Source organism: Bubalus bubalis, chromosome 6 (assembly GCF_019923935.1).
Source record: "Bubalus bubalis isolate 160015118507 breed Murrah chromosome 6, NDDB_SH_1, whole genome shotgun sequence".
Classification (NCBI taxonomy): Eukaryota; Metazoa; Chordata; class Mammalia; order Artiodactyla; family Bovidae; genus Bubalus; species Bubalus bubalis.
Window position 1 is genome coordinate 37,688,923 of NC_059162.1, and position 14,273 is coordinate 37,703,195.

Genomic DNA, 14,273 nt, shown 5'->3' on the forward strand with positions numbered 1-14,273 from the left:
TTCACTCTCCTCTTTCACTTTCATCAAGAGGTTCTTTAGTTCTTCTTCACTTTCTGCCATAGGATGGTGCCATCTGCATATCTTAGGTTATTGATATTTCTCCCAGCAATCTTGATGCCAACCTGTGCTTCCTCCAGCTCAGCATTTCTCATGATGCACTCTGCATATAAGTTAAATAAGCAGGGTGAGAATATACAGCCTTGACATACTCCCTTTCCTATTTGGAGCCAGTCTGTTGTTCCATGTCCAGTTCTAACTGTTGCTTCCTGACCTGCACACAGGTTTCTCAAGAGGCAGATCAGGTGGTCTGGTATTCCCATCTCTTTCAGAATTTTCCACAGTTTATTGTGATCCACACAGTCACAGGCTTTGGAACAGTCAATAAAGCAGAAATAGATGTTTTTCTGGAACTCTTTGCTTTTCAATGATCCAGCAGATTTTGGCAATTTGATCTCTGGTTCCTCTGTCTTTTATAAAACCATCTTGAACATCTGGAAGTTCACAGTTCACGTATTGCTGAAGCCTGGCTTGGAGAATTCTAAGCATTACTTTACTAGTGTGTGACATGAGTGCGTTGTATGGTAGTTTGAGCATTCTTTGTCATTGCCTTTCTTTGGGATTCGAATGAAAACTACGTATTTTTTATCAAGTCATGTGTTAATGGACATTTAGGTTGCTTCCATGTCCTGGCTATTGTATTTAATAAATAGTGCTGTAATGAACATTGGGGTACATGTATCTTTTTGAATTATAATTTTCTCAGAATATACGCCCAGTAGTGGGATTGCAAGTCATATTGTAGTTTTATTCCTAGTTTTTAAGGAACCTCATACCGCCCTCCATAGTAATTACTATCGGTTTACATTCCCACCAGCAGTGCAAAAATGTTCGCCTCTCTGCACATCCTCTCCAACATTGATTGTTTGTAGATTTTCTGATAATGGCCGTTCTGACAATGTGAGGGGATACTTCATTGAAGTTTTAATTTGCATTTCTCTAATAATGAGTGATGATGCGCATCTTTTCATGTGTTTGTTGACCATCTGTGTATATTCTTTGGAGTAATGTCTGTTTAGGTCTTCTGCCTATTTGTTTGATTGAGTTGTCTGTTTTGTTATTGAGCTGCATGAGCTGCTTGTCTATTCTGGAGATCAATCTTTGTCAGTTGTTTCATTTGAAAATATTTTCTTCCATTCCGAGGATTGTCTTTTCATCTTGTTTATGGTTTCCTTTGCTGTTCAAAAGCTTTTACGTTTAATTAAGTCCCATTTGTTTATTTTATTTTCTTTTATTTCATTACTCTAGGAGGTGGGTGAAAAAAGATGTTGCTGTAATTTATGTCAAATAGAGTTCTGCCTATGTTTTCCTCTAAGAGTTTTATAATGTCTGCTTTTACATTTAGGTCTTTAAACCATTTTGAGTTTATTTTTGTGTATGGTGTTCACAAGTGTTCTAATTAAGGGCAAAAAGGGGACAGCTCAATAAAATTAAAAATGAAAAAAGAGAAGTTGCAACTGACACCACAGAAATTTAAAGAATCCTAAGACACTACTGCCAGCCACTATATACCAATGAAATAGACAACCTGGAAGTAATGGCCACATTCTTAGGAAAGTACAATCTTCCAAGACTGAATCAGGAAGAATTAGAAAATATCAAGGGGCAAGTAACAAACACTGAATTTAAAACTGTGATTAAAAACCTTCCAACAAGTAAAAACCCAGACACAGATGGCTTCACAGGTGAATTTTATCAAATGGTTAAGCTATGCTATACTTAGTTGCTCCTTTGGTTCTGACTCTTTGCAATCCCATGGACTGTAGCCTGCCAGAAACCTCGGTCTGAGGAAATTCTCCAGGTAAGAATACTGGAGTGGGGTGCCCTGATCTCCTCCAAAGGATCTTCTCAATACAGAGATCAAACCCAAGTCTCCCGCACTGAAGGTGGATTCTTTACTGTCTGAGCCACCATGGTTAAAGAAGAGGTAACACCCACACCCATTATAGGGGAGTGGAATGCAAAAGTAGGACATCAAGAAATACCTAGAGTAACAGGCAAATTAGGCCTTGGGGTACAGAATGAAGCAGGGCTAAGACTAATAGAGTTTTGCCAAGAGAATGCACTGGTCATACCAAACACTCTCTTCCAATAACACAAGAGAAGACTCTACACATGGACATCACCAGATGGCCAACACTGAAATCAGATTGATGATATTCTTTGCAGCCAAAGATGGAAAAGTTCTACACAGTCAGCAAAAGCAAGACCCAGAGCTGACTGTGGCACAGACCATGAACTTCTTATTGCAAAATTCAGATTTAAATTGAAGAAAGTAGGGAAAACCACTAGACCATTCAGGCATGACCTAAATCAAATCCCTTATGATTATACAGTGGAAGTGACAAATAGATTCAAAGGATTAGATATGATAGAGGGGCTGAAGGACTATGGATGGAGGTTCATGATATTGTCCAGGAGGCAGGGATCAAGACCTTCCCCAAGAAAAACAAATGCAAAAAGCAAATGGTTGTCTGTTCAGTTCAGTTCTGTTCAGTCATGTCTGACTCTTTGAGACCCCCTGAATTGCAGCACACCAGGCCTCCCTGTCCATCACCAACACCCAGAGTTCACTCAGACTCATGTCCATGGAGTCAGTGATGCCATCCAGCCATCTCATCCTTTGTCGTCCCCTTCTCCTCCTGCCCCCAATCCCTCCCAGCATCAGAGTCTTTTCCAATGAGTCAACTCTTCGCATGAGGTGGCCAGAGTATTGGAGTTTCAGCTTTAGCATCATTCCTTCCAAAGAAATCCCAGGGCTGATCTCCTTCAGGATGGACTGGTTGGATCTCCTTGCAGTCCAAGGGACTCTCAAGAGTCTTCTCCAACACCACAGTTCAAAAGCATCAATTCTTTGGTGCTCAGCTTCATTCACAGTCCAACTCTCACATCCATTACATCACCAATGGAAAAACCATAGCCTTGACTAGACGGACCTTTGTTGGCAAAGTAATGTCTCTGCTTTTCAATATGCTATCTAGGTTGGTCATAACTTTTCTTCCAAGGAGTAAATGTCTTTTAATTTCATGGCTGCAATCACCATCTTCAGTGATTTTGGAGACCAAAAAAATAAAGTCTGACACTGATTCCACTGTTTCCCCATCTATTTCCCATGAAGTGATGGGACCAGATGCCATGATCTTCGTTTTCTGAATGTTGAGCTTTAAGCCAACTTTTTCACTCTCCTATTTCACTTTCATCAAGAGGCTTTTGAGTTCCTCTTCACTTTCTGCCATAAGGGTGGTGTCATCTGCATATCTGAGGTTATTGATATTTCTCCCGGCAATCTTGATTCCAGCTTGTGTTTCTTCCAGCCCAGCGTTTCTCATTATAAACAAGAATGCATATAAGTTAAATAAGCAGGGTGACAATATACAGCCTTGATGTACTCCTTTTCCTATTTGGAATCAGTCTGTTGTTCCATGTCCAGTTCTAACTGTTGCTTCCTGACCTGCATATAGGTTTCTCAAGAGGCAGGTCAGGTGGTCTGGTATTCCCATCTCTTTCAGAATTTTCCACAGTTTATTGTGATCCACACAGTCAAAGGCTTTGGTATAGTCAATAAAGCAGAAATAGATTTTTTCTGGACTAGAAAAATATCTATAGATAGAGTTCAGTAGTGGACTGATACAAAATTAGAGTTTGGTTTTCTCAATGTTGAAACAGCAAAGTTTTCTTGGATTGTTTGCCTACTATTAATAAAAGATGATGAAATATTTTTGTATAGCTTTTAAAGTAATCTGTCTAGAAGTCCAAGATTTTATATCTTATTAGAATATTTTCCTGTGATTTATGTTAAACTTCATCATGTTCTCAGTTATTTAAGATAAACTAAATATTTTTTCATGTGATCTCTGATACTATTTAACCAAGTATTCAAAAATTTTGACTTTTTGATAACTTTCCAAAATCAATTTCTAAATTAACCCTTTTTGTTCTCAAACTGACTTTCAAATCTCCCAGAGAGCTCTTGGAAAAATCTAAATGATTTTTTCCCTTACATTTAAAGAAAAAGGAGATTCTAAGCTAATTAGGTTTATTTGATATGCCAAGTTACATATAAAGGCATTATCACATACAAAGGTGTGCCTTAACCTACCCCAGGTTATATAGACATGGGTAAACATTATTAATATAAGTATTTAAAAATTATATGATTTTTTTTGTCACTACCCATGATAGTTTCAGTAGGATGTCATCAGTCATAATTCCAATTATTATTTTAAAATGTTTTATGTCATGGGAATAACCAGATTTTTTTTGTCCTGTGAATGCTCATATCTTTTGACATGGCCATGGCCATTTTTATTTGTCACTGACAAATATTCTCTGTCCTACTCTGATTCTCTTTGAATGAATTTGCAATCATTTATGGCCAGAATGCTTCCTCTTCAAAAGCAAGTGACTGTCTCAGAGACCATTGAAAGGACTATGACAGATATCTGATGCACAGCCTTCTGACAGCATTGATTAATCATAAAAGCATACCACTGGACTGAGTACAGATTTCCAGAACTCTGTGAAGAATTAATGGAGTCATAAAACTGTTAACCCAAGATCAGGCAGAATAAGAATAAATTACATGCTACTGAATGGACTAATAAAAGATGATTACAGTTTTTCTTTGAGATATTGCTAGTTCTTTAATGTTCTATTTTCTGTATATAAGGCACCCTTTTCTGCAGGAGACTCTGGTTCAATTCCTGAGTCAGGAAGATCCACTGGAGAAGGGATAGGCTACCCACTCCAGTATTCTTGGTCTTCCCTTGTGGCTCAGCTGGTAAAGAATCTGCCTGCAGTGCAGGAGACCTGGGTTTGATCCCTGGGTTAGAAAGATCCCCCTAGAGAAGGGAAAAGCTACCCACTGCAGTTTTTTGGCCTGGAGAATTCCATGGACTGTATAGTCCATGGGGTCGCAAAGTGTCAGACACGATTGCACACGACTGTGCGCATTCCCTTTCACTTTTCTCTTAAGATCTAAAAAAATCAGTAGATTATACTTTTATAAACAAAAATGAATCATTAATCTTTCACTCAGCTCCTCCAGAATTTGAAAACTTGAATGACATATTCTTTTTATTAAAAATATAATTATTTGTGGAAGTTCAATGAGAATCTCTCTTCCTTGTAACAAGATATAATTAGAAATATCAATTATTTTGCCAAAGTTTTCCTGAAATACCATATTTGAAAATAATGCAAAGATCCTGATCTGACCAGATAGCTTTAAAGATCAATGGTTGATTTTTTTTTTAATTTAAATTTATTTATTTCAATTGGAGGCTAATTACTTTACAATATTGCATTGGTTTTGCCATATGGAACCAATACTTATAAGTCCCCTTTGGAAAAACTGGCCTGGTACCTGGCTTATAGGATTCCTAGCCATAGAGATGAATACTGAAGATTACCTCCTCACAGGTCCAGGAAAGTTAGGCTGTTTTGGGACATCAAGAAAAAACAAAAACACCCAAATCTGTAGGTAATGCAAAGTCTGGTCGTGAGTTCTTGATGTAGTGATCTAGGCTCAAGAGGCTTTTAAAAGTCTAATCTGAGATTCTTTATGAAATATTTCAGCAAAGCAAACTTAAAAAGGCTTATCTGGTCAGTTACTATTCTTGTTCCCTTTGTCTAAAACATCAGGCCAAATCTGATGACATCATACTTACTTGGTAAACAAGAATCAAAAGAGGGGTGACTATGGGGACAATTTTTTTTTTTTAATGATTCAATGGGAAGCTATAAGACACTTATATAGATTATTAGGCTATAATTCTGTTCATTTTCTCTAAGGTACTTTTTTTCCACTTCATAAACTATATTACTTTCTACTTCTTTATTTACCTGTAAGTTGATCTGGTATTAATTCTGTTCAGTTCAGTTGCTCAATTATGTCCAACTCTTTGTGACCCCAGGGACTGCAGCACGCCAGGCTTCCCTGTCCAACACCAACTCTCAGAACTTGTTCAAACTCATGCCCATTGATCTCAGTTTTTTGAATATTGAGTTTTAAGCCAACTTTTTCACTCTCCTCTTTCACTTTCATCTAGAGGCTCTTTAGTTCTTCTTCACTCTCTCCCATAAGGGTGGTGTTATCTGCATATCTGAGGTTATTGATATTTCTCCCGGCAATCTTGATTCCAGCTTGTGCTTCATCCAGCCCAGCATTTCTCATGATGGACTCTGCATATAAGTTAAGTCAGCAGGGTGACAATTTCAGCCTTGACATACTCCTTTCCCAATTTGGAACCATTTGGTTATTTCATGGCTGGTTCTAACTGTTGCCTCTTGACTTGCCTACCGATTACTCAGGAGGCAGGTAAGGTGGTCTGGTAGTTCCATCTCTTTAAGAATTTTTCACAGTTTGTTGTGATCCACACAGTCAAAGACTTTGGCATAGTCAATAAAGCAGACATAGATTTTTTTTTGAACTCTCTTACTTTTTCAATGATCTAATAGATGTTGGCAATTTGATTTCTGGTTCCTCTGCCTTTTCTAAATCCACAATTACTAACTAATTCTGTTAGTAATTATTAATAGCATTTCCAATTTTTCCTCTCATTCCCATGATATGGCATCCCTGAGAATTAAAGCTACTTTTTTCCTGAAACCCTGTAAACTGAAGCTGAATTGATGAATTAAAAAAAAAAAATCACAAAAACTAATCCTTTATGAGAAACCTCAGCCCTCTTGCTGTGGAACACTCAGAAAGTTTGCTGGAACACCCAGTGCCATCATCAAACCCATTCAACTGCACACCAAGGATATCCACTGAATTGCCACTGCCATCCTCACTAACTCCACCAAAGCTGCTTCCAACCGAGCATCTAGAATCTTCCTGATTGACTGCCCTCAGGACTCAGAAGCTAGGTGTCCACCTATTAATCTCTGACTTAACTTCAGGCGGGCTCCTCAAACTCCTCTAAGTCTTGACTTTGGCATCTGTCCTGTGGGGCATACATGGCTCAAATTTAGCCGATTTCAGTCCAGCCAGAAGCCCCCACCCTTGATGTCTAATCAAATTCCACATCTCCCACAATCCTCCAAGTGATATCTGATCACCCTTGCCTATCTTTAACAAGAATCCTGCTAATCTTTTTAACTGAAATAAATCTCCCCTAATCTTGATATTTTCTCTTGATTTTTCATCCAGTGATCACCACCCTGCTTGGTTACATTTCCTTTTGTCCATGTCATATATGAAATTGAATTCTATCCTGAGGTCTCTTTCACTTGTTGTGATACTTCCTGAATAAAACGATTTTTTAAATCAGTCTTTCTACTGTTGAGTTCCAGTTTTCTTTAACAATTATTAGCTATATATACAAAAATCATTTTAGCAATAAAAATAATTAACATGCCAAGTGAATAATATAAAGAGAAGTAATAATTAATTGAATTTGAGCTAATTTATTTAGATCTAGAAAGCTAAATATGATTTTATTTATTTCTTTAAGACAGATTGTAATATAAATGTGGAGATAAAAGTGAAATGATACAATCAGGTTAAACTTAAAAGACTGACCTAGCTGATACTGCAGCTTTTGTAATGGACATAATCCTATTAGTGCTAATAAGAGTTGAGATTTATGGAGTAAACCATTCTAAGTACTTTGCAGGTATTATGTCTTTTAATCCTTACAAGCACCTTAGTAGATAATAGTAGAGACTATTATCCCCATTTTGATATGATTCTAGATATAGATTTTAAAATAAAAGTCAAAATGGAAAATAAAATATTAAAGTTCATAAACCAAGTACCTTGTGTATGTCAGGGTTGGAGAGAGGTCTGGAATGAGAGAGAAACCATGGTTTATAGAAGGCAAGTGCTAAGTGCAGAAGTGACACATTCTAATGCAATTGTAATTTTCACAATCAAACAATTCATTTCAAAATATCTCATTATGAGCTTGTCTAGCTTGTTGTAAGCCAACTCACTTAAGTAAACAAGTCTCCATTAGGTGTTTTTCATCTCATTAATTCTTGTTTCATATAAACACATTTCCCTGTGGCCCTGGAGGTGTTAACAGCTCCTGCCAGCACCAGCAGGATATTGCAATATTCCCTATAGTTTTATCCATCCTAAAAATAATTTTGTAAATATCCCCTCCACAACGTGGGACAGGGGCAGGATAATGACTAGGCTGTGGTACAGCCCATTTCCTGAACCTTTAAACTCTTTTATAGTGTGCCAGGAAAGTTCCAAATTTTTACCTCATTAACTGTAGGTCATATTGAGTCCAGGCCTTAATTAACTAATATAGTTACATCTCTCTTAATTACATCTCTCCCAGGTGTTCAGTCCAATCCATTAAATTCAAAATTTTGGATAAGGTACACTGCTGCTGCTGCTAGGTCGCTTCAGTCGTGTCCGACTCTGTGCGACCCCATAGACAGCAGCCCACCAGGCTCCCCAGTCCCTGGGATTCTCCAGCCAAGAACACTGGAGTGGGTTGCCATTTCCTTCTCCCTAAGGTACATTAATGACAAGGAATGCGGCCGATTGAGCCTTCTATTTTGTCCAACTTGCTCTCTCACCCTTATAATATCCTCACTATGTACCTCATACTCCTTACAGAACAGATTTGTGAAATCCTGTCTTTCCTATATAGGCCTATTTCCACACATAGGCCTTTATCTGTCATGCTAGGGTATTCTGGGAAGACTATCACTGAAGGCTTGGGGGCAACGAAAATGGTAATGGTAGATTCTGATGAAAACAATCTTCAACTTTTGGAGCAACTTCTCCAGATGAAGTTATGGGAAGTCTTTCACATAGAAGAGGACTGGTTCCTTCAAAAAGAGGAGGGATGTCCACCTCTAGTGGCAAGGGAGGCTTGGCGAAATTTGTGAGTTTGGTACTCTTGGCCTTATCTATGTCTGCCTAAATTTCCTCACCCCATGTTTTAGGGTCTTATTTCTTCCCTGCTGCTGCTAAGTCGCTTCAGTCGTGTCCGACTCTGTGCGACCCCATAGACGACAGCCCACCAGGCTTCCCCGTCCCTGGGATTCTCCAGGCAAGAACACTGGAGTGGGTTGCCATTTCCTTCTCCAATGCATGAAAGTGAAAAGTGAAAGTGAAGTCACTCAGTCGTGTCCGACGCTAGTGACCCCATGGACTGCAGCCTACCAGGCTCCCCCGTCCGTGGGATTTTCCAGGCAAAAGTACTGGAGTGGGTTGCCATTGCCTTCTCCAAACCCGCATCCTTATTTTAGCACAGGAGGTTTGGAATGTGGAGTGGGGCAAGGGGGCATTAACTGGCAATCTAACTCACTCTCTCTTACTCTCAGATTCAGCCTGACATTTCTTTCCTGGCTATTATAGGAGATGAAGAACTTTTAAATTTCCATGGATTTTAAAAATTTTTCATGTTTTCTCTTTTCTTAATATCTGATTAGAAGTCTGTTTTTCCAAGCTTACTAGACCAAAAACTAAATTCTTCCTTGAGTACTCCCTAAATTAGTTTTAAAATATCACTGAAACTTTTGCTAAAATGCATTTGGTTTTAACTTTGACTCTTAAACCTATATATCATTTCAGCAAAATATATTGATTACATTATCTGAAAATGTTTGAATGAAAAGAAGCTGACTCTAACCATATACTGGTTTCTCCACTACTTCAGTCCGCTGAAAATAACCACTGACATAACTTTCTCACTGTTTTCACTGCTGTCAATCTGAGATGCTTGTGGAATATTTTACAGTCCATGTGATCCTATAAAGATATGTCATTCCATGATTTCCATTCTTAAAATTCTACAAAGACTTCCATCACATGTAAAGTAAAATACACATCCTTACTATGGCATATAAGGCCCTAAAAATCTAAAATCTGGTTTTCTTTATATCCTGATTTTCTACTTCTTTTATTTCACAAGTTATGCTTTTGTCACACTGGACTTCTTTTTCCTTGACCACTACCGAGCTGACTTCTGCCCCTGGAACCCTGACACTTGCTTTACCTGAATTCTCGTTCCCGAGTTTTTCAAAGGCTCACAAAATTTATTCAAGTCTCTGCTGAAATTTTACCTTCTCAGATAACTTATTATTAATCAATATATAATTTTATACACATAAAGAATATAGGAGAATATGTAATCAGTGCCTGCATGCTATGTCACTTCATGTCCAATTCTTTGTGACCCTATGGGCTATAACCAGGCTCCTCTGTCCATGGGATTCTCCAGGAAAGAATACTGGAGTGGGTTGACATTTCCTCCTCCAGGGGATCTTCCTGACCCAGGGATCAAACCCGAGTCTCTTTATCTGTCATGCTAGGGTATTCTGGGAAGACTATCACTGAAGGCTTGGGGGCAACGAAAATGGTAATGGTAGATTCTGATGAAAACAATCTTCAACTTTTGGAGCAACTTCTCCAGATGAAGTTATGGGAAGTCAATACATCTCCTGCATTGCCGTGCAGGTTCTTTATCATGAGTGCTACCTGAGAAGTCCCATGTAATCAGTAGTTATATATAATATATATGTTTAGTAATTATAAGGTATACATTTTGCATATAACATAATAATTTAATTTATGTACTCTATTTATATGATTATACTATTATATTAAATAATTTATTTAGCTAATACACATATATCAATATGTATAGATTATTTATACATATAATGTATAATATTATATAACTTTATACATATATAATTTTATATATTTGTGGGCTTCCCTCGTAGCTCAGTTGGTAAAGAATCTGCCTACAGTGCAAGAGATTGGGTTTGATCCCTGAGTCGGGAAGATCCCCAGGAGAAGGAAATGGCAACCCTGCCAGTATTCTTGCCTGGAGAATCCCATGGACAGAGGAGCCCGACAGGCTAGTCGATGGTGTCACAAAGACTCAGACACAACTTAGCAACTAAACCACCACCAAAGGGTATAGGAGGATGTATGTATAATAATAGTTATTATAATAATAATTATTAAGGGAGTATGATATGACCAAGTGATCTAAATAGTAACTCTTAAATTTTTATTAAGATTTCAATGTTATAAAAGATAATTTTATAAAAATATTCTCATTAAACATATAGATATAAATCACATATTTTCCTTACAGAAATTTTTAAAATACTTGATATAAGTGAAAGAGTCTATAGACTAGAATTTGATACCTTTGAAATAATTTGATAAATATATCTTAATTATATTCTAATTATTTTTCTCTAATAATTCATTCCTGTTCTTTAATTGAAAGCTCAGATACTTTCGGAGAAGGCGATGGCACCCCACTCCAGTACTCTTGCCTGGAAAATCCCATGGGCAGAGGAGCCTGGTGGGCTACAGTCCATGGGGTCTCTAAGAGTCAGACCGACTGAGAGACTCCACTTTCACTTTTCATTTTCATCCATTGAAGAAGGAAATGGCAACCCACTCCAGTGTTCTTGCCTGGAGAATCCCGGGGATGGAGAAGCCTGCCACCATCTATGGGGTCACACAGAGTCAGACATGACTGAAGCGACTTAGCAGCAGATACTTTTGATTCTTCAAAGCACTAGATTTTTTTTCAGTAGGTAAAATTTACATTGAAACTTAGGTGGGGTAGAGTCCTGTTGGTACTGAATTAGGTCCTTTCTTTTACTTTAGCCAAATGTTTCATATAACTTCTTAAAGCGGTGTGAGGCAATTGCAAGGACAAATTTGCTTTATTCACTTAAATTTCCTGTTCCAGAGTTCATAATTCATTTATTTGTTTTGACTTTAGGTAGAAGAAAATAAACAAGAGAAAATATACAAGGCAAAATATAACAATAATTATGCAAACTTTATTTAAAGAAGTACGTATATTGGCTTAACTGTCTAGACTTTACTTAAACTTTTGTACTCTCAATTACTGTGAACTTTAATTAGGTCTATAAATTCTATCACAAAATTCTATCACTGTTAGACAAGAGTATCTTGTCTTAGAGTTAAGTTTTGTCTGAAACTTAGGAGTGTATCATTTCAAAACTGTTTCAGAGATGAAAACTCTTAGAAACTCTTCTCTAAAAGACTTACAGTCCCTTAAAACAAGTGGGAAGAGAATATAAACTCATTTAATCAATATTTTTTTTTTTTAAGCAGAAACTTAAATTGGTTTCATCATAGTTGGAGATATCTCTCTTATGAAGTGACTACTGGGGAAGATAATGGCATTTGTTTCTCACAGGGTTATATTTATTTCCAAATTTAGAAAATAAGTGGAATGATAATAATACTCCTGCCATTTAAATGGCAGTGGTATAGATGTTGAATTACAGTTCCCTTTAAGGCAGCAATTGGAAACTAACCTATTAAAATAAAAAGTTAACTGGAAGCTCTGTGGTTTCATAAATGCCTATGTCTTCTTTCTATTGTTCTAATTTTGTAACAGCAAGTATCAAGTAGAACTGAATTTTCACCTGGGTGGTGGTAGTGACTCAGCCTTGACTAGTTAATGTGAAGTAGGCAGGCATTCAGCTCAGATGCTTTTTTTCATTACATTGTGGGCTATGCAGTACTCTGACACAATTTCTTTCCGTAAGGGTAAAATGAAGGTGATTATACTCATAATTCCCATCATTTCTAATTCCATCAGCATTCATAGTATTTGCTTGCTTCCTTATTATTATAAATCACTGGCCTCTATACTGTCTACAAAGAAAATAATAAAATGTACACAGATGTATTCATAAGAAAGCTGATTTATGGAAAATATTTAATGACAGCTAATTAAAATAGAAAAGAATGTTCTTATCCATGTTCTTTTCATAATTTACAAACAAGATTGTAGCATCAAAAGATCTATTACCTATGTAAACAACTTTTTGTATAAACATTTTATTCATTTATTACCTTTCTTCCTATTATTTTATTATGCAGATGAAACATATCTTTCTAAGAATAATATATATGGTTTTCATTAAAAAAGTACTATGTATATAATATATATATAGTATTTTTTCTTTTCAAATCTGAAAGACTTTTCAGAGACAATTTGCAAACTATAATTTCTGATAATTAGAAAATTATAACATATATATAATGAATCTAGTCTACGACAGAAATATTCTACAGGTTAGTTTTTTATTTAAATTCATTGCATCTGCCAGAAAAAAAAAAAAAACTTTTTCCAAAGTATTAACAAATAACAATTTGAAGTCAATAATGTTAATAATCTGAGTCACACATTTATTTACTGGTTTAAAGGAAACAAAGTTTTCCAATATATTAACCTAGTCTTTTTACATTACAATATAATAAAATAGTATCTGTTTAAAGAGCAAACCATCCTCCCACCTAATCTTGTTAAAGTCATATATATTTTAACCAGTTTATTAGTTACTCATATCTAATAATTGTATATTAATAGAGTAATTTTTAAATGATACTCTGGGGCATAAATATATATCCTAGCAAGATTTTTGCTTTGAATTAAAAGTAATCAAACCACATTGATTATATTATTTATTGTAAAAAATAATTATCTTCTATCACTAGGAACCATTCATCTCAGTGTCAACCTTTAGTGGTTTCAAAAAAAAAATTATTACCAGAAATTATGTACATAATGTGTGCCAGTGTATATGCTGTGTAATCGTATCTCCTATAGCTTTTGTCTTCTGTATTATTTTAGGATGTACCATGCATTTTCTTATAAATAAGCATCTAAAATATGGATGTTTCTCTTATGAATGTGTGATTAGTTTCTTTTTAGCCAAAGGAGATTTCCCCCATGATCAAATTCCATCATTTTTCTGTTTTGGGATTCTGCCTGAAATATGCTTATTTTTATTTATGAAAAATGTGCCTGAAGATCTGCAAGTGCAATTTTGAAACACTTATATAAGCATATTTTTTTCTAATTTAAAATTGAGCTTACAGCTAGAAATAGCAGAACAAATGGAAGAAATAGCATTATGAATTTGTAAATGCTGTGAATTCAATAACGTGGCTAAGAAAATGAATGACAATACTTTGGCAATATTTTGTTTGAATATCATACTAAGAGTAGACAGAAAATGTTCATGAAATAAAGCATATATATATATATGTATATATGGAATATATCATTCTAAGTTTTTCTCTAGACATACAAGTGTTAATATTATAAAACATTGGAAACTGAGGTTGCATAAACTGCATATATTAACATGATCCCATCATTTTTTATTTTTAGTTTTTCAATATGATATGCCAGTTATTGATTTATTGTCTCTCAGCTATAAACTCACCCTTTTTG